Here is a 22,451-nt window from a genome sequence, read left to right as displayed (position 1 = left end):
ACGGGAAAGTTTATGTAGGTACATTTACATATTTTACACTTTTATCATAAATGTCAAGGCAGATATTTTAAGATACACTTCTTATCAAACAAATTTTTTTAAGTTATTATGAATGGATAAAAGAGACATCTTCTTTGAATTCAGTACTAAAACTTGACATTTCAAGTGCTTATCAAACTTTATACATGTTAACTAGATGCGCCATTTATCTTAAAATTATATAATTTTAATTATTTGTTTATAAAAATGCAGTTTACACTTTCACAAAACCCGTATAAATCCAAAGTTTGATCTTTGCGCAACATTAAAAAAATCAACGAGCTTTTTAATTAGATTTCCTAGAAATACATATTTTGAGTATGCAGTTTTGTAGCCCGATCAATTCAAATAAAGCGCAAGTTTAAAATACATAGCTGCGACTTATCGTTGATTTTTAATATATATATATTTTTTTTTGATGAAGGCGTTGCTCATTTTCTTCATTAAAAAAATCGTCGAACATACTTAGATAATATGGAAGAAAATTACCGACATCGTCAAAAATATGCCATACATCAACTGTAAATCACAGCTACTTTAAATTTGCACTTTATTAGACTAAAATTGAATGAGCTAAAGAACTCCAAAATATTAAGAGATAAAACTTAAATAGAAAGTTCGAAATTTTTACGAAAGTTTGTCGCTTTTTTTTAATGTTGTTCAAAGATTAAACTTATTTTTATTTAGTGTTTGTTAAGGAATAAACTATATTTTTATAAACAAATAATTCAAATTAAAATATAATAAAATAAATAGTCAAATCTAGTCAATATGTGAGTGTCGTAAAGTTATGATATTTAAGAACATCTCTTTCTTTATTAACGATGACACTGTTTCTATATGAAGCTGATTTCGACATTTTGTTTTAATAAAATTTAATATCGAAAATATTCTTTCAAAACTTGCCTAGGAATGTGATATAATGGTTCGTTCAAAACCTTTTTTCAAAACTTATAAAGGCAAAAACGAGACGGCGAAGACAAAAATTTCCCGCAGTGAATTTTCAGATTTTTAAAACGGTATAGTAATTTAATTTTTTAAATTTAAATAAAGCATGAAGACCCTATGGAATAAACGAGTAGATAAAAAATATATAACGGTAAAACTGGCACATACATAAATACACTTAGGTCTCCTTTTATGCAGATTTGAATTTATGCGGTTTTTCAAACCATTATTTCGCAGTAGTGATTTTGCTTTTTTGAGAGTTTTTATTACTTTTTTCAGTGTGTACAAGATGTGTTCTTCTGATAAATAATTTGTCTTTGTATTCTTACATAATAATAATAATAGATTGGCGCTTACACACATGTTAGTTNGGCGAAGACAAAAATTTCCCGCAGTGAATTTTCAGATTTTTAAAACGGTATAGTAATTTAATTTTTTAAATTTAAATAAAGCATGAAGACCCTATGGAATAAACGAGTAGATAAAAAATATATAACGGTAAAACTGGCACATACATAAATACACTTAGGTCTCCTTTTATGCAGATTTGAATTTATGCGGTTTTTCAAACCATTATTTCGCAGTAGTGATTTTGCTTTTTTGAGAGTTTTTATTACTTTTTTCAGTGTGTACAAGATGTGTTCTTCTGATAAATAATTTGTCTTTGTATTCTTACATAATAATAATAATAGATTGGCGCTTACACACATGTTAGTTTTTGGCCGAGCTTCTCCTCCAATTTGTGGTGTGCGCCTTGATGTTGTCATACAAAGGGGACAGTTTTACGCCGACTCCGAACGGCGATTGTATTTTTACGAGAGGCTGTTTTTCATGGCAGAAATACACTCGGAGGTTTGCCATTGCCTGCCGAGGGGCGACCGCTGTTAAGAAAAAACCATTTTTTCTAATTTTTTTTTTATGTATTCTTACATAATTCATGTATTTATTGTGGTATTTTTATTTATTTTTTTTTGTTAAAATACAGATAAAATTTTATTTATTTCATTAATGTTCGGTTTTACATGGAATAATAAGTGTTGAAGTGAAGAAATAAATAGTTTTTTTGCTCAATAATGCCTCACTGGATTTTTTTATGCGGTTTTTTAGAATTTTTTACATGGAGTATCTGAATTTATGCGGTTTTTTTATGCGGCTTTCTGAGGAACGCATGTACCGCATAAAACGAGACCTGAGTGTATATGAAAGAATGCACTCAGGCGACGCCTCTAGCCATTGTGTGTCACAGATTTAAGTTAACGATGGGAATTTTTTTTTCATCCCTCCCCAAAGCCAAATCCTGGCTACGCCACTGCACTGTGCTATTATTAAAAAAACCAAAAACAAAAACTTTCCTCCAAAGATGCAAAAATTTGTTTAATGTCATTTTATATGAAACTAAATAGTTACTACCTATCCACTTTATATCTGAAATATACATAAGTACTCTAGTTCAATTACTACTAATAAGGATCACAGCGACCTAAAAACCCATACATTTTTTATGAAACTTACCTACTGTCTGCCTGAAACATGAAATGCATATTTTCGTACTTAAATAAGATGTTATCGGCAGACTTGTGCTTGAATGTTAGACACATACATACTCGTTATGGATCCTTACGGCCCAGCAAACTCAGTCTCTAACGTTGAAGAAACATTTTGATTTCCCCTTAAAATTGTAATGTAGCTAGCAATCGAAACGAAATTCGAGAACTACATACATACATATATTAGAATTCGATTAGAGAATGATTATTTAAATACTAGACATTAGAGATCCAACCGTTTTCTCGATATTGAGAACTAAGTCCCCTTTTTGTAGAGAATGCTATAAATCTAGACAGGTTCTCTAATCGGTTTTTTTATTTTCTAGCTTAGAGAAACCCATTAGAATTCGAGTCATTTTATAATCGTTGTAATGTTTCAATCCATTTCGTCCACCGAAGATTTAAAAATTTAAGAAACATTTCCGCATATTTAGTGCAAAAGTTAGGAAATCTAGCAAATTCTTATGGGTGTACATTCTGCAGGAAACGATTTAAAATTAAACACCTGCTGTGAAGCATCGAAAAAGTGCTACGAAAAACTTTCGTAGTCTTGGTTTTTGTACAATGTAGGAAACTTTCGTTCATAATACGAAAACATTTTTCACAACGAAACGAGATTTTACGAACCATACGTAAATATAACGAAACACATTCGTAAAGCACTGAACGAATCTCTGTACGAATAATTTTGTACATTGTAGGAAGGCATTCGTAATATTTACGTATGGTTTTAAAATTTACGAAATCTACAATTCTGTATTCGTACAATTTAGTTAATACTTTCGTATAAAGTACTAATGCAGAAACATGTTTTTTTAAATTCGTAAAACGTACGAATATTTTCGTACAATATACTCAATTACCGACAGTTTAATATTTCATCATATTTTTATGCATCGCGTGTCATTGCGGAATTACTTGTTGGCTGCTGAAAGACGTATAATATAATTTTAAACGTTTTAAAAAGGGATTTGCTGGATAAAAAACCATCACAAAATTCAATATTAAAGCTGTGGATATACTATGCTTTTACGAGGGACGTTCAATGTATTCTCGATATCGCAATGAAACACAACTCGAATTAAAGCCAATATATTTTTATTTTTCAATATAACTCCCCATAACCTCAATACACTTATTATTTCTTGAAATTAATTTTTCAATGCCCTCAAAAAAATATCTTTCCTCCTTGTCCGAAAAATGAGCATTTATTGCCGCCTTGAGCTCTTTCATCATCAGAAAGTTTTTTTCCACGAAGATCCTTTTTCAAATTCGGGAACAAAAAGAAATCACTAGGGGCCAGGTCTGGGCTATACGGTGGGTGATTGATTTCTTCGAAGCCACAATCTCGTATAGCGGTTTTCGAAACACGCGCTGTGTGAACCGGAGCGCTGGCATGAAGAAGCAACACACCGGCAGCCAGTTTTCCCCGTCATTTTTCTTTGATTGCTTCCCTTAAATTATGCAAAGTGGTAGCGTAAGATGCTGCATTGATGGTTTCACCCTTTTTCGTGTACTCAATCAATAAAATTCCTCTCGTATCCCAAAACACTGTGGCCATGATTTTTCCGGCGGATGGAGTGACTTTAAATTTTTTAGGGGGGTCTGCACCTTTCTTATGCCACTGCATAGACTCTTGCTTACTTTCAGGGTCATAGTGATGAACCCATGTTTCATCTCCAGTAACAAGACGGTCCAAAATTCTTGTTGAATTTTCCCCACAAAGCTTTAAAAACTCTCTACTGCACTCCACTCTCACTTGCTTTTGGTGTGATGTGAGCATTCGCGGTACTCACCTTGCACTCACGTTTGAGAGATTAAGATGATCATGAAGAATAGTGTGTATAGTACCTACGGATAGGTTAGTTCTCTCTGCTAATAACTTAGCGTTTATTCGGGCGTCCTCCAGTACAAGTTTCGCAACTTCTTCCACATTTTCTTGTGTAGCGGCAGTAACGGGGCCGCCTGAGCGAGGGTCATCTTCAATACTCTCCCTACCCCTTTTAAATTCACTTGACCACTTTTGTATTGTAGATAATGAAGGTGCAAAATCGTGATGGACAGCCACCATTTCTTCGAAAATAGTTTTTTGACTTTTTCCTTGTTTTGTGAGGAATTTTATCACAGCGCGGTGTTCGATTTTCTTCGACATTGTTGCGTCAGCCATTACGATCTTCTTTCTCCGAAGACTACTAGATAAAGAACGTCCGTAATTATGTGAAATTTTGTATTTCTAACATGAAGTAATGTAACTATTTATTGCAATTATTAAATTACCAACATGAATAGTAAATAACACCGATACCGAGAATACATTGAACGTCCCTCGTAAGCATACAATGTTTTTAACATCGCCTACGCTGCGCCTTGCGCTGCAATGTGGGACTTGATAGATAGGAAATTTATCAGTTACCTATCAACTGCAAGCCTAAGCCAGGAGCACTACTTAATGAAATTAAAAGTAAGTACATGTATGACTTTTCACTGAAACTTGCTTTTCAGATGCCTTATAATTTTCCTTTAATTTATAGTCGTCAAGGAAACAAACATCGATGAAGCTGCGAATTTATTTATTTATTTATTTACTGAAGTCAATGAACAAAATATTCTTACAGACTACACATGTTGGAGAGTATTACTAGTATAATTACATTATTCAAGACAATTATTCACATGAAATAGACATTTTGGCAGTTCGCCACACTCATAATAAATTAAAAAACGCTTACATATAAGTTGAGATCATAAACTACACTAATGACTGATAAAATAATCACTTAACTGGGCTTTAAGAGCAAATTTAGAAACTGATAAGTCTAGGTCTAAAGAATTTGCGAAGACGTTAAACTCAGTTAGAGTTCTATTAATAGGACCATTGCCACTATATGCAGTTTTGCTGAGGCCAACTCGAAATACCTCAAAGCGACGGAGGTTTCTACTCGGAACATTGAAGTGCAACCTCTCAAGAAGGGACGGGCAGTCAATCCTGCCTGTAGCAATGTCAGAAATAAAAGATATCGCAAAGAGTGTTCTTCTATCATTTAAAGACAGTAGGCTGATTAGACGGCACCGAGACTCATATGACGGAATCGGGAGTGTGAAATTTAGCGAATTTAGAGCGAAACGGAGGAAAATTTTTTGAACTCTATCCAACCTGTTTATATGAATAGCATGAAATGGTCTCCAAATAAATGCCGCGTATTCTAATTTAGACCGCACAAAAGCAGAAAACAGCTTCTTAAGTGTGTATGGATCTGAGAAATTAGAAGAGTTCCTTCGTACAAATGCAAGCATAGCAAGCGAGTTTTTTATCGTATAATTAATATGCATAGCAAAAGTAAACTTAGTGTCAAAGTATACCCCCAGATCCTTGACTTCATTAACCGACTCAAGCGTAGAGTTTGCAATGCTATACGACGTGTGCGAGGGATTGTGCAGTTTAGTGAACGTCTCTTTGTGACATTTATTAACGTTGAGATACAGTCGATTCCTAACGCACCAATTGTTAAGCTTATTAAGCTCTAATTGAAGAGCTGTAGCATCATTGGTGCAGCCAATCTCAGAGTAAAGTTTCAAGTCATCCGCGTAAAGCAGAAACTTAGAGGATGAAAAACACGAAGAGATATCATTAATGAACAGGTTAAAGAATAGAGGTCCTAATATGCTACTCTGAGGTACACCTGAGATAGCAACAAAAGGGTCCGAAGCAACACCATCTACGACAACCGCACTTATCCTGTTATTTAAGTACAATTTAGCCCACTTTAAAAAATTTGAATGAAAGCCAAAGCACTCCAGCTTAGTTAAAAGAATTTTATGGGGAATTTTGTCAAAGGCTTTGGAGAAATCCGTATAAATCGTATCCACCTGCACGCCTCGACGAAAGGCTGAATAACAGTCTTCAGTGAAGACAGAAAGATTAGTTAGCGTAGATCTCGCTGCAACAAAACCATGTTGGTTAGAACTGATCATATGTTTGACGTGAAAGTAGATTTTATCATTAACGATAGCTTCAAGAAGTTTGGCAACGGTTGATAGTCTAGAGATCGGTCTGTAGTTAGAAATGTTATTCATACAACCGCTCTTAAATATTGGGGTGATAGAAGTTCGCTTCCAATCATCGATAAAAATTCCAGATGATAAAGATTTGTTGAATAATAATTTCAGCGGTTCCACCAGCGAATCACAACTCTTAAATAGAATTGCCGAGAGACCATCAGTATCAGTGTGCGAAGAATTTTGTATGTATCTTATCCCTTTAATTATGTCCTCATCGGAAAGAACGAGAGCGCCAAAGTCAAAGGGAGAAGACATGGCAGAGGAAAGGTTCCGCTGAATACAATTTAAATCATCGTCGGACACTTCTACGTCCGAAGCGAAATTAGACGAAAAAAACTCCGCAAACAAGTCGGCCGCATTTTCACTGACGTAGCTGTGAATTCCTTATAAAAAACTGTTTTGGGTATGCTTGAGGATTTTCTTTTGGAATTAATGTAGCGCCAAAAAATTTTCGGATTATCCCTTACCTCCAGTTCATAGTTCCGAACATACCTTTTGTACAACACTTTGTTTAGCTCACTGAACTCATTTTTATAGGACACAAATATGTCATAAAAGTGCTGCTCTTTAGTAGACCTAAACTTTTTAAAAAACTTATTTCGCAAATTCTTTAGCCGTCTTAGCTCATTAGAAGACCATGGTACCTTAAAATTTTTTCTATTGAAAGTTGGAACATATTCAGTGCACAGCTTAGCAATGTTAGACTTGAAGATGTCAAAACAACCTGCTACTTCGTTATCGCCAAACAGAACTTGCCAATCAAACTCACTGATAGCTGAGTCTAACGGTTTAAAATCGCAACGAGCGAAGTTGAAAGTAGTTTTTACGTTAGTAGGAGGTAAGTCAAAAAATTCAGTGAATTGCATCTCCAATAATACAGGCACGTAATGCATGTTCGGCGGAGAGATAGAAGAAGCAGGTTGCGATATACTAAAATCTATGTTAGAACTAACAAAGATTAAATTAAGAAAGCGATGCAGGCTATTATGCAAGCTATTCACTTGAACCAAACCCAAACTAAGCAGACTATCAATAAGATAGGACTCGCATGAGTTACATATATTCGATGGTGTTAGAGATAAGTCATTGCCCAAGTGTAACCAACTAAGATTAGGTAAATTGAAGTCCCCAAAAACGCATAACTGATTATCACCCACGGTACGGTAAGCACATTATCAACGTGCGCTCTATAGATGTTTTCACTACTTTGCGGCGGAATATAAGAAGCGCAAATATAAAGTAAGCCCTGCGATCCACGAAAACACACACATAACTGATCCAGCAACGTATCAATAACATGTAAAGAAATAGGCACCGCACTAAGGCTGCCACGAGCTGCAATGAGCACACCTCCAGCTCTGCTACAACCCGTCTTGATAGCATCTCTATCCTTACGGAAGACATCAAACATATTTGGATCAAAGAATTCCGCGTCCAAGAAATTCGAGTTCAGCCATGTTTCAGTTATCACAAAAACATCAAAATCCATATGTGAGCTAAGCATGCGTACAACATCTGACTTACTTCTAAGCCCAGAGGTTTATGGTAGTAGATTCTAATACGCTTATGTGCATGGGAAGGAGTCATAAGAGCTACTCCTGTTGTGTTGGTTTTTCGACTTTGCGAAAAAAAACGGAAAGGCCGAACAGATACATTAACAGGCCAAAACTCTGGCTTCATCAGATTATTATAATGTTGATCACTGACCCCGAGGTTAAAATTCATATACGTGAGCGAATTCGTATCCGACCCATTTTTTACCAATTTAAAACATGAAATCTGTTGCTTTTCAATACCGGCATATTTCGCCACATAATCAATTATATTGCCAGGTAAGACTGTTGGCAGGAATGATGACAAATGTAGCCACTTAACATTAACACGGGCAGCTACACCAAGTTCATTACAGACATTAGAACCCATCACACGAGTACGCTTTTTGCTTTTCTTATTCCTTCTGTTCTCAGCTGTTAACCAAGCAGAGTTATAAGTCGCATCGGTAGGCACATCTGCATTCGTATTGATAACACTAACAGCGTCGTTTTCAGCATAATTACGTGCATGATGATTCGTTAGCCGCACCAACATCATTAGTATGAACATGAGCTGCTGCATTAACTTCCCCAGTATCAGCAGAGTTCGCAGAAAGCGGAGAAAAAAACACATTAGCATTAACATCGGGCGGTGACAAAACATTCTTATCGCTAGCAGGTACAGCGTTATCAGCATCAGCATTAGTGATGTTGGTACTGTGAGAGGCATCAGCAGTTGATTTGTTTGCTCTTTGTGCCGTTCCAGGTGGAACAGTGGTAGACGGGTCGTCAACACTCGCAGATTGAGACCAAGTTAATTCGGGTGAAGGCGGAACGACCACAATTGAAGAACGGCAATTGTTATTGCTAAGATTGTCCACAGTAGCAATAGGCGTATTAACCGCAATTTTGAGTGTATTAACCTCAGCAACTATCATTTCTAGGCATTTTGCATTGTTGTTGTCTATGATTTTTCTTGATTGCATGTTGGATTTAATTTCATTTGCCAACATATCAATTTTATCAGAAAAGTTTTTGAAATTTGCACTAATGGCACTCGTTAAGAAGTCAATGCTAAGTTTCTGTGAGGCCATGATCGAGTCATACGTCTTACAAAGTTTTTCAGGCATATTAACACACTCAATACAAAAATAACCAATATGGCGGTTCCGTTGAAACAAATTAACGTCGTATTCGGACACAATGGTTTCGCAACAGGTGCGATGAAATCGCTTTTTACAAAAGCCACTGCACGGCACTATTAGATTGTCACTTCTTGAAAATGCTTTACCGCATTTACCACAGGAATTGTCCATATTGAAGCAATAAAAGAAAACAAACAGGAGCGAACCGAAAACACGTCTGCACGACACGACAGCTAAATGTTGTCAATTGCCTCTACATAAAAATGTTATAATGTTTAAGAAAGTAAAACCAGTATTTTTTATATTCTTTCATATTTTACATCTTATTATATTTAGTTTTGTTGAGTCTCATAGTTTAACACTTTGCATCAATATACTTTATTGAATGAAGCCTAAGCAATAAAAAATATGTAGTATAGAACCTATTCGTATGCATATAAATAAAATACTTAAGTTTTATTACAGGTAAAATAACCTTTTTTATTAATTCTAAACTACATTGTAGTCAGAAAATTCTTCTTCTTCTTTCGTAGAACGTTATAGCACAACACTTTCATTATATTTTAATCACTAATGTTAAGCGTTTTTGCAAAACGTTTTGTTAAACAAAAACGCTTAAAATTAACTATAAAAACAAAATAAAAGTGCTGTGTTATAATTCGTAATATGTTTTTTTACAGTTTTTTTACAGAATGATAGCAATCGCACATTCTACGAAACAAGCGCAGATTTTACGAAAATAATTTCGGTAAATATACGAATTATTTCTGTGCATTTTACAAAAATTGCGTAAAAACTAAGAAATAGCACGAAATTCTTTAGTAAATAGTACTAAATTCTTTAGTAAATAGTACGAATACATTCGTAAAATGTACTAAAGATCTGATGCGTCATATTTTCGTAGTATGTACGAAAACGATTTCGTACAATTAACGAAAACTTTCGTGGCTCAAAATGACAAAAAATTTCTTAAGATTTACGCAAGTTTTCGTTATATTTACCCAGATTTTATTTTCAGTGCATATTACAGGCACGTAGGTAGGTTCGATGGCAGTCCCAGAAGTAAGGCGCTCTCTTAAAGAATTGGTAGATTATCTTTTGTGATACCACATTCTGAACGGCAGAAAATACTTAACCGATAAAACTCATTGGGCCGATTATTTAATTACGAATTCGACTAACCTCAAAGCCTCAGATCTCCTCGGGCTATTAAGAATGTGGGAGCGAAAGTATTTCAACCTTAACCTTCCGAACTCTGGGCACCGAAGAAGGTTGTGTTGAGGTGATTCCACCTCGTCATCTTCCAGGCAACTGCGACACGCGGGATCAGGTAATATGTTCAGCCTTTCTACGTGAATACTGATGGGGCAGTGACCCGTTAAAACTTCCACCAACAGTGAAAGCTGTGGCTAAGTGGTGCTGCCCCTGCCCACCCATGACCAGAAGGGCCTTGCAATCGCGCATGTCCTGGTTTTCGCTCAGAGCTCGCTAAACTGGCATGAAGCTCATCTGTTCAATAATGTACCACAGGTGATTAACGGCATCTGCAATTCGTCAGTCACACAGTTTCCCTCAATGTCGCTGTGTCCCGGAACCCAAATGAGCCTAATAGAGAGGTATTGCGACGCAACTGAAGGAGAGAATAGACATTCCTTAACTAAATTAGAGCGCACCTCCAACGAACTTAAGTCCGTGAGAGCCACAGAATAAATGCTCACCTCCCTGACTGTCATCGCACTCCTTAGCAGTGGCTCCACCGCCTCCTTAATATCAGCCACTTCTGCGTGGAATAGGATTTCTGAACTTAGGACTGATGGAAAGTTCTCGACGGAAGACTCCTCCACCAACCCTACCGCCCATTTTCGATCCATCCTTGAGGGGGAATGGGTAGAGAAGAAGCTGCTGGGAGCCAGTAATCCGTGCAATCATTGATGAAATCGATTTCCCTGAATCTAATAGCTGTGCGCAATGTAGACAGGCACTATGTTCAGCATTACGTTAAGTGTCAATCACCCCTACTAATACCAATTAAGGCAGCCCTTTGTACGCGCCTCAAGCGATTAGCTAGTGTAGCCTTCTCAAATGAGTTGCACCAGACTAGGGCTTCATAAAACATAATAGGCCTGACTACGGTCTCGCAGAGGTAATAGCTCCCCTACAGCAGTATAAGGCCACTGCCGCCTTCCTTACCCTTTCCTCGATGTTCGGCCCAAGTACTTCACCGATAGCTTACTAATCTCCAAAAAACAGAGGGAAGACCAGCGTCAGGGATTTTATAGTTTTTAGTGAATAGTGACTGGGATTGACGGCGCGGCCACTTCTTGCCGCCCAGTTAGTAACCATGTTAAGGTACCGTTGGATCAGTTCATAAAGAGTATCTAAGTATGTATTTATGTTTAACCATAAGTGCAACATCGTCTGCGTAGGCAGTTACGCGACAGGCTTCGTTTCGTGTTGAGGTCTTGATAGGCGATCCCCAAGAAACACAGGTGTTTTATTTAAAAAATCTAAGGAAACCTTTGGACGATGGAGAAGTCATCGTAAAGATTGACTTTGCAGAAAATTATAGCTTCATTGTCTAAGATGCCGCCCAATCTTTCCATTGGAACAGCGAACAAGTAACATTCGTCACATCGGTTTTTTATTATAAGGATGGATAGAAAATAAAACACGGCCGAACTGTTATGAGTTCAGATGATTAAAAACCTTATACAGCCACTTTTTACGCTTTCGAAAAAAATGATACGCGAGAACGTTAGAAAAAGCAATAGATAGATGGTGTATCACAACATTATAAAGATGACTTCAATTCGAAAGCAGAGATACATTTTCTAGGCAACATATCACGGAAAGGAGCCATGCGATGGACTTGGAGGGAACCTACGATTAGCTACGCGTACAAGCCTACAGTTACCTACAAATATGTAGATCAATTGTTTCAGCAATGCAATTATACGCATGGGTAACCTCATCTTTAAAACAAACGGCGATGTACATTTCAGAAACTAAAAAGTTGAACGATTTTATTCCAACAACCGAGGGCCTTCTTGTAAAAGAAACCAGTTAAAATTAAAAGTTATATACTAAAATTATTCTGAATTTGCTACAATCGTAATTCATTAAATTATCATATCAGTTTTACGAAATATATCCTTTTCTATTGAACCGGCAATTATAAACAAGCGTCTAGGATAAATTTACCTATCTGGCTAACTGATGCAGATCCTACTATAACATTTCTAGGGTATTATAGCTATGCCTGATGCTATATTTTAAAATAAAAATTAAAAAAAAAAAACTGTGGAAGTTTCCAAAATTTTGTTTTGAAACTTTTACTTCCGGTGTGCTATACAAAGTAAAATGTAAATGTAAGTCTCCATAAAATTAAAACAAAAAATCTATGCCAAGAAGGAATAACAGTCAAACCCACTTTTAAAATTTTTTTGTAGACGAAGGCCTAGTTTTTCTTTTGTTAATTTGTTATATGAATTTTTTAGAGTATTTTACGTTGGTGGCATGAAGTTTTTGCCTGAGAAGACTCCTAGTACAATTTTCCGAAGAATCATTTTCTAGAATATATCAATCCTCTAACGACCTTCCATATTTGCCTTTTGCGGGGTTTCTGGAAGCAGTGGTGCCGTTTTAGCCCTTTGGTGGCTAGATTTAGCTACCACATACTTTTTTAGCCACATAAATTTAAAATTGCCCCTAGCCCTTTGTTTAGCCCTTTGGAGAATTTATTCATCCTTGGCATGAAAAAGTTGTATATGCTTAATTTGATCCAATTTTTTTTTTTTTAAGTAAGAGAAGAATTTTTAAACTAAGAAATACTGATATACATACATATGTATATATACATATATGTATTGTATGCTCCTTACGTTTTTATACATACATACTATAAAAGTGTTAGGACCGTTAACTTATCTATTAACGATTTAACTATAGTTTAAAATATATGTATAAGTTTACGGCCCTTAATATGCTTAATGGCCCATCAAGTCGATTGACCATGTATGTCCTTGTGGTGTGATTGTACCAACTGCTAGTGCGACTTCAAAAACTGTTTGAAAATTTTATGATTGTACCAGCGGGCTGGTGTCGTAAATGGTGAAATTAGCTCATTTTTCTAAGTAAAAAGTATTTTGGGGGAAATTTCTTGCACTATATGAGTCAAGATTAAAGTTCACGATATTGCAGTTGTGAATAAAAAAAACAATGTTTAACAAAATGGTAGAAAAATTGCGAAATTTCGGCTATAATCATTTCGATCATTTCTGGACTTTATTTGTAAAGAAATAGATATTGTACCAGCATGCTGGGAAGTTATAAGCTTCAAGCCTTATGGTACAATCATTTGATGGAGCCACACAAAAACGTTTTTGGTTGGATAAAATATTACCTTTTTTCCAGAGTACATTGTTTTTCTATACCATTACTTATTTAAAATGTTTGCGTGTATACTTAGATATGCATGGTGAAACGAATACAGAAGATGGCGCTGATTGTGATACCGCTAACTGTCTCTTAAAAATTTTGACAGAAATATGACGTCATAGGAGATTTTGTGTATTGCCTGTGTGATATACATATACATACACATATGCAAAACATATACTTACTGATAGATCCCTCTCAGCTCTTTTCACCGGCAAACCTGCGATGGCGTCATATTCACGTTACTCTGACGAATTTCACATCAATCAGCGCAATCTTTTATTATATCGGTATTGTTNCCTAGCCCTTTGTTTAGCCCTTTGGAGAATTTATTCATCCTTGGCATGAAAAAGTTGTATATGCTTAATTTGATCCAATTTTTTTTTTTTTAAGTAAGAGAAGAATTTTTAAACTAAGAAATACTGATATACATACATATGTATATATACATATATGTATTGTATGCTCCTTACGTTTTTATACATACATACTATAAAAGTGTTAGGACCGTTAACTTATCTATTAACGATTTAACTATAGTTTAAAATATATGTATAAGTTTACGGCCCTTAATATGCTTAATGGCCCATCAAGTCGATTGACCATGTATGTCCTTGTGGTGTGATTGTACCAACTGCTAGTGCGACTTCAAAAACTGTTTGAAAATTTTATGATTGTACCAGCGGGCTGGTGTCGTAAATGGTGAAATTAGCTCATTTTTCTAAGTAAAAAGTATTTTGGGGGAAATTTCTTGCACTATATGAGTCAAGATTAAAGTTCACGATATTGCAGTTGTGAATAAAAAAAACAATGTTTAACAAAATGGTAGAAAAATTGCGAAATTTCGGCTATAATCATTTCGATCATTTCTGGACTTTATTTGTAAAGAAATAGATATTGTACCAGCATGCTGGGAAGTTATAAGCTTCAAGCCTTATGGTACAATCATTTGATGGAGCCACACAAAAACGTTTTTGGTTGGATAAAATATTACCTTTTTTCCAGAGTACATTGTTTTTCTATACCATTACTTATTTAAAATGTTTGCGTGTATACTTAGATATGCATGGTGAAACGAATACAGAAGATGGCGCTGATTGTGATACCGCTAACTGTCTCTTAAAAATTTTGACAGAAATATGACGTCATAGGAGATTTTGTGTATTGCCTGTGTGATATACATATACATACACATATGCAAAACATATACTTACTGATAGATCCCTCTCAGCTCTTTTCACCGGCAAACCTGCGATGGCGTCATATTCACGTTACTCTGACGAATTTCACATCAATCAGCGCAATCTTTTATTATATCGGTATTGTTAGATATGTATATGTAAGTAAAAAAATTTAGCTACCATTTTTAGCCACAACAACTTTTTTTAGCTCTTTTTTAGCCCTTTTTTAAAAAGAATGATTCGCGAAAACACTGTCTGGAAGTAAGGGTCAAAATGATCTTTTAGGGCGGGAGCTAATGGGTTAAAATGTTCTATGAAAATATTTCCCATCAAATTTTACTATATGTGTCTAAACCTTTAATTTCGCTCAGACATTTATTTTAACCATTTTTCCACTTTTTTTAAAACTACTTACACCGGGATATACGTTTGCCGTGGTCGTCATCAGAAATCACTCTTGCCAACAAGTGCTACTTTGGACTGAGTAGGTAATTGAGAAGTAAAGTCCTCTCTCGTCGTATAAAGATCACACTAGCACAGCGGCATATCACACCATCATTTCACTAAGTAGCTGTAAAACTAATTTTTTCTTTAAAGTGCGGTGTTATTAATTGTTTTGATTTTTAGTGCCAGTGCTTTTCGCAATTTATATGCTGCTGGGCGAAATATTTTTTCCACAGCTCAATTTAATTACACAAGCTGTACAAAATATAAGTTGTCCACCTGAGCTAAAACCACCTTTGCCGAACTCATTAAAAAAGTATTGCGACTTATTTAAGTATTGACTTTTGGCTATTAACATATTTTTCAAAATTGAAAACTCTCGCATCGAGAAGCCGCTTTCCAGTCTAGGTTTCTTTTCAAATATCGGTGAGCACATTTGATATTCATCGATAAATTATTTTCTTACTGGCCGTCTTCACCTGAGAGAAGTTCTCGCTTGCGCTCTTGCAGTTTACGAGAAAAAGTAAGTACTTTCGCAGTCCCCACGTGCGATATCTCGCAAGCGAGAGCCTCTCCAGTTAAAAAGCTCACTGCACAATGAATGTCAAAAAAGGCATATGAAAAAATTTTAGGAATAAGAACCAATAAGGCTTGAAAAGCTTGAAAAGGCGCAATAAAATGGCAATAAAAATAAATAAAGCAATTGCGACCAAAAAAGAAAAAAAAAAAACAAATTTAGCTCGTATAGATCGGGGAAACTTAAATATTTTGCTAATTTTATCCTAAGTTGAAAGGCAAAACAAAAAGAAATTTCCAAGTGCAAACTTAAAAGTCGATTTAAAATAAATTTGATATGCTACAGCAACCTATATGTAAAAAAGTTTGGTTTTACCATGGCGCAATAAACAGGTGAAGTAATAAAACAGCTTTCTTGCTTGGCCTATCTTATACATGATTTTAAAGGCAAAATTATGAAACAATATAGTGCCAAATCAGTTAATATGGGGAAATCAGAGATGATGATCTTCAGAAAAGGAGGCAAGGTGGCTAAGAAGGAAAAATGGATTTATAAAAATCACTCCATAAAAATTAGCTCCGAATTTTCTTATCTAGGTGACCTGTTAACGACAAAGATGTCGTTTACAAAACATGTTGAAAAAAGAAATTTATCTGGAATAGCTTTTTGGCAAACAAATATTTAACACTTGACTCAAAATGGAAACTTTTTTAGCAGTGGCTAGGTCAATACAAGCATATGGTTCCCAACTATGGAGCTCGTAATATTTTCAATAGTGTGGATAAGCTGTAATTATATTTTATGCAAAAGGTATTGAGATTGCCTAGCTTCACCTATATTATTATGTTAGAAACCGCAGCGGAAAGTAAACACATTTTCACGTTAGATTTGCACTTGCGCTCCGTCCTAAAAACTTTATTCGTATATAAGGAAAAACGCTTACCGCATATTCTCTCGAGAAAATGATAACACTCCCCACAGGCTTGGTTCAAGGACTTAAACGCTTTAGGCAACGAACCTTGGAAAATTTGAATAGAGATAATTGGAACAGAAAATGAAAGCTTTTGTTAGACGAAATTAAGAGCAAAGAAATTGAAGGTTGGAAATATAGCGTTGGAAATACAAACAGATTCTATAGAAACTTACCCCCTTATTCTAGAACCCGAATTTTCGTAATTCGTAATTCGTAGCTACGCTACGAAAAACGAGAAATCCACATGCTGCAACCCTTGCGGAAACATGTGCAGGATTGCCAGCTATCAGTTGTTTTTCGAAGATAGCTGAATGAAGGAAAACAAAGTGGAAAGGAATCAAAAAAACACTCATCATGTGTTTGTTTATTGTAAAATTGGTTAATTTTACATATTTCGAGGAAAATTATGGATTCTGATGTATTTGCAATTATAGCAGCAGAGTAAGCGGGCGCTATGGCAATGGATTCACAAAGGTATGCGGAGCTGTCGGGCATAGTAACCATGGGCGCATCTATGTCAGCTTCTGGTTGAATTGTTGAACCACAAGCCAGAACTCCTCCTATCCCTGAAGCTCTGGTTCTCAATACAGTTAATGCAATAACAGCTTCTTCCAAGCCATTGAAAACATGCACTTTGTTAGGTCCACCACCAGTAGCGCTTGCTTATGCCTTCGGCCGCGCTTAGGGATTACAACCCTTACTAAGTAGAGTTCTCCTTTCTGTGTTGCGGGGAAGAGGGGCTTCCGCGTGTCAAAGGTATACAACATTTCTGGTGCATATCACTCCGGCTACGCCGTCCACAGTATTTTTGCGCAGAACCCACGTCGAAATTTACAAAAAGGTGCATAGTGTAAACCGATTTTATTAATAAGCTAGTGGTAGGAAATTTGAAACATTTATCTTAAATAAAATGTGAATCCTTTGATTACACGTGTATGTTAAAGTTTTTGGATTCGGGTTATGCGTTTGGACACAACAACCGAAAATCGTTGTACATTAACTAAACCGGACCCAAGTTTCTCGATAAGGGGCAACAAATATTCTCTTTTGCTCGTTTATATAAAGCAGTGGATAAAAATATACGTACATGCGAAAGGCACATTTATCTGTTTAAATGAACACCACCAATATTTCTTGCAAACACACATCGATTTACATCTTTTATTTCGCCTCCGACACAGAATTGTTTTCGTACAAAATTACGCAAAAAAGCTTACTCGTTCGTTTTTAGGCATGCCATTGTTACGAATTTCGAAAATTCGAAAATACGATTCGGATTGCAGCATACTATTTCTACGATTCGTAGCAAAATCCGAATACGAAAGTGTTGCAGAATAGGGGTGTTAGACTGGAACGCAGGAAGGTTGCATATGGTAGAGGGAATCGATCAAAATAAGATAATGTGGCTGTTAAGAGCTAGAAGTGACCTCTTAAATTTAAATGGAAATTGATTCCAGGCAACTGCATCAAAAATGTGTTGTTTGTGGGAATTAAATTGAAAACATCCTGCATTTTCTAGGCACATGCCCGATACTAAGTAATGAATAAATGTTAAATGTACTAAACCTAAAAGCAATTGATTTGAAAAATATTGTAAATTATATTGTGTACGCCTTAAAATACAGAAGTGAAATAGTTGTTTCCACATGTATTATTAAGTTATAGGTAAATTAAAATAATATGTTTAAGCGACTTATGCATTTCCCGAATAAACAAAGAACAGCGAACACACACACGCATTTGTATTGCATTTCCCTCATACACCAAGTGCAGCAAACACACACACGAACTTGTGTTTAAAAGTAATTTGCTCGTTCTTAATTGGATATGCATTTTTTATGTAATTCTCAAATATCTCTTCGATGAACTTAGAGAAGTGATAAGTCGCTGGCATTTTCAGCCATGGTGAACGCTAACCCAGCTTGGCTATCACACGGTGCTTTACGCATCACTCTCACTCCACTCCCGGAGTATTTTTGGTATGGTAGTAAGCTACGGCTTACAAACCACACTTGGGCTCTGCATGAATGCATCCCTGAATAAATCTCAGCTCATTGCACGGCAGCTAGAGCATGACTCCTCCAATGGAGTCCCCCAATTGATATATGGTAAAAGGGGCACATCTTGCGCTACCGCTTCATCAGTCTGCCCGCATATCTCACTCTCTCTCTCTCTCGCATAGCAGGCATATGAAGTGCGTGGTTGCCTTGATGTGCACCTATAAACCATATGGGCTCATTGAGCTCGATATATAAATACTCGCACCAAAGATTATCCCTATCTCCTCTACCAGGGATGAAAAATGGAAATTTCAGATTGTACCTAATATCATAAAATAAGTGTACCTAATTGAGACAGATTGTACCTAAAAAAGTTACATCATTCGTTTGTAGGCATATGAAAAAAGTGGAAAAAACAACAACAGTTTATAAGCCGAACTTAGCACAGTTTGTAGATCACTGGCTCTTTAAGCTGGGGTCGTTGGATCAGGAGATGTGGTGATCTCCGAAATAGCAGCTATAACTGCTACCATTTATAAGTTATTGTTTTTCCGCAATAGTTTTCAATTAAAACGACCTCAAGCTTAATAAAAAGTTTGTATAACGTAGTTTTTTATCAATATTTTTTTATATGAATTTTAAAAGGTGGATACCTTAAACTTGATTAGGTTTTTTTTTTTTTAAGCTGAGCTTATATCTACATGTAGACTATAGTCTAATGGGATTCGGAGAAGCTTTGTTTTTGTCTAATTTTGTCTACTGAAAAATATTTGCGGATAACACAATTTGCGAAATTTATTTTTTTATCCAGATTTTTATAAAGCAACAGGGAAATTCTGTTAATTTTTCTGATTCCCTTTGATAAGTGCACCAAGTCCAGAGAAAATAAATATATTTCCAGAAATCAAATAGCGAATATGGGTCAAAAAGCTATTGCCTCAACTTTAGAAAATATGAAATTTGGAGAAAACCTAGATACAGAACTACATTTATGGGCGAATACAATTTATAGAAAAGTTAAAAATGTTATTATATTCGGGGAACTTTAGCTTTTATGGTTTCAATATATTTAACAAGTCAAACAAGTAAGAAAGTCTAAGTTCGGGCGGAGCCGAACATTAAATACCCGGCGCTAGTATTAAATATATGTGTTCCACCTTTCCGAAAGCTACCGCTACATGGTAAGCCGGGGTATATCAATTTTGAGTAAATTAGCATCCTTAAATTTCGCAATTTAGCATTTCTGAAATTTGCCGTTATATGAAAAACGGCCGTAATTTTAGTCCGATTTCAATAATTTTCAACGTTTTACTTTTATGTGGCAAGCATAATAACCATACCGAGTTTGGTACAAATTGGTAAAACGGTTACCGAGATACATATATGTGATCATAAGTAGGCGGTGCCATGCCCATTTTCCAAAATTTTACCATAAACGTATTTCTTGGTAAAGAATTGTTGCAAGCATCAATTTTGAATAAATTAGCTTTAATATTGACTGATTTATCGAAGATTTCGTATTTCTCTAAATTACCGTTATATGGGATGTGGGCGTGGTTATTGTCCGATTTTAAAAATTTTCGGCGATTTCGTATACTGTAGCAAGGCTAACAACTGTGCCAAGATTGGGAGAAATTGGTAAAGGGGTTACCAAGATATACACATGTAACCATAAGTGGGCGTGGCTACGCCCATTTTCCAAAAATGTATAATATTCTTATTTTTCGTCTAAAAATTATTGTAAATATCAATTTTGAGTGAATAATCTTCAGTAGTTACTAAAATATCGCAGTTTTCGTATTTCTGAAAATTACCGTTATATGGGAGGTAGGCGTGGTTATTATTCGATTTTGCCCGTTTTCAATACCAACCTACCTTGAAATGTATTCCAATATTGCACTGACAGACAACGACTCTTTGACCAAGTATTTACTAAGCACTTTCGGTTTATTTTTTACAAAAACAAAATAAACCGTTATTTGGTTTAAGTTTTCTTTATCAAATACCAAGGGCAAAAAGTTTATTCGTAAAACTACTTTTTTTTTATTTAATAGAAAATGAAAGAAGAAGGGCGCCAGGAAGATTCTCGTAAGATAACGCACGTAATATTTTTATCACCACCGCTATCAAAAAACTTGTGTTTTGTATTTGTCGTTCTCATTAAAATCTTTATCAAATGATGACTTTGCATAACTTAAATGCGTGAATTAAATGAAATTTATTAACTTGTGAAAATTTTGGGTTCTAAAATGAGTTAGCAGAATTTGAAGTTGATTAAATTGATTAAAACAATCTCGAAAAAAAACTAATTTCTATTCCACTCGATTTGCCACTCAATTGTTATAATCGCCATTCGTCTCGTTTTAATTACAGCTTTGATGAGACAAAGCCGAATGAAGGCGTAAACAAATATACATACACTGGCGGCAGAAATAACAGACCCGCCTTACTTTGAAGAGTTTTGGCTATTTTTCCATGGTTTATTTTATATTTAATATTTTTTTATAAAAGCCTGGCTAGTTATACAATAATCACCATACAAATACCCTTTTCAAACTTTATACAAAAATTATAAAAATTCGACAAATTTTCACCAAATTTTCAAACTTTTTATTCAGAATTTTTAGAAAAATTCCTGGTTTTTCGACAATTTTTTTTGCTCTAGGCATTCTCTTCCATATATAAATATTGTCGATCACACTTTGTTTGGGAAAAAATTCGTGACACCGTCAGCAAAAAAAAAATCTTAAAAATCAACGGTATTTTGCAGCCAATTGAAACTTGCATTTTATTATATTACAATTGAATGGGCTACAAAACTGCATACCAGAAATTTTTCTAAAAATTCTGAATAAAGAGTTTGAAAATTTGTCGAATTTTTATAATTTTCATACAAAGTTTGAATGGCGGATTTATATGATGTTTGTTGTATAACTACCTAGACTTTTATAAACAAATATTAAACATAAAATAAACTAAAGAAATATAGCTAAAATTCTTAAAAGTACGACGAGTCTATTATTTCTGCCACCAGTGTAAGTACATATGAATGTATGGGTATAAATAGCGCTAAAGGCTTGCAGCAGATAATGAAGCTGAGTTTTGAGAAATGTTAAAGGTGTTTTGTTGTGGTTTCGCTGGTAAAACGCGAGTTGAGGGAAAGATTTTTTTCACATGTACATTTGTACATACATATGTATATGTATAGTATTTACATACAAATGTAGAACTGATAAGCTGTGGGTTCGCCGAGATATTGGTGCATATTAACTTTTTTAATTTATTTACTTTAAGTTTTTGTTTGTATTTGTTTATAGTAGAAGATCCGAATAGGGCATGACCTTCACCCATTTGGTTTAATGGATGAAATCTATTTTGTATAAAATTGAACTTGTTAATAAATATGCATTCCGCGAGGCTGAAAAAATCTTAGCCAGGATATTTTTAATTAAATATTCAAAAATAGTTTTTTCCTTTTAAATTTTGCACTCATTTGTTTAATGACCAAATTATGTACTTTTCTTGCGCGGAGCATAACAACTTCCATGACTATTCAAGTTAGTCTGAGCCCATTTAAAATCAATTAATCATACATGTCTTGGAATTCAAATGACATAAATGCTTTCCAA

The 22,451-nt window shown here is 35.1% G+C and overlaps 1 protein-coding gene across 9 annotated transcripts in view; it reads right to left on the bottom strand.

Annotated features, from left to right (window-relative positions):
• The window catches only part of LOC108371389 (syntaxin-binding protein 5-like), a 552,451-nt gene that overhangs the window by 417,259 nt on the left and 112,741 nt on the right, over nt 1–22,451 (bottom strand). The window lies entirely within an intron of this gene.

The sequence above is a fragment of the Rhagoletis zephyria genome, unplaced genomic scaffold, assembly GCF_001687245.7.
Source record: "Rhagoletis zephyria isolate East Lansing unplaced genomic scaffold, Rhagoletis_zephyria_1.1 Rzeph_scaffold_00068, whole genome shotgun sequence".
Taxonomy (NCBI): Eukaryota; Metazoa; Arthropoda; class Insecta; order Diptera; family Tephritidae; genus Rhagoletis; species Rhagoletis zephyria.
Note: the sequence above shows the minus strand (reverse complement) of the source record. Positions and strands in the feature narration are given on the sequence as shown.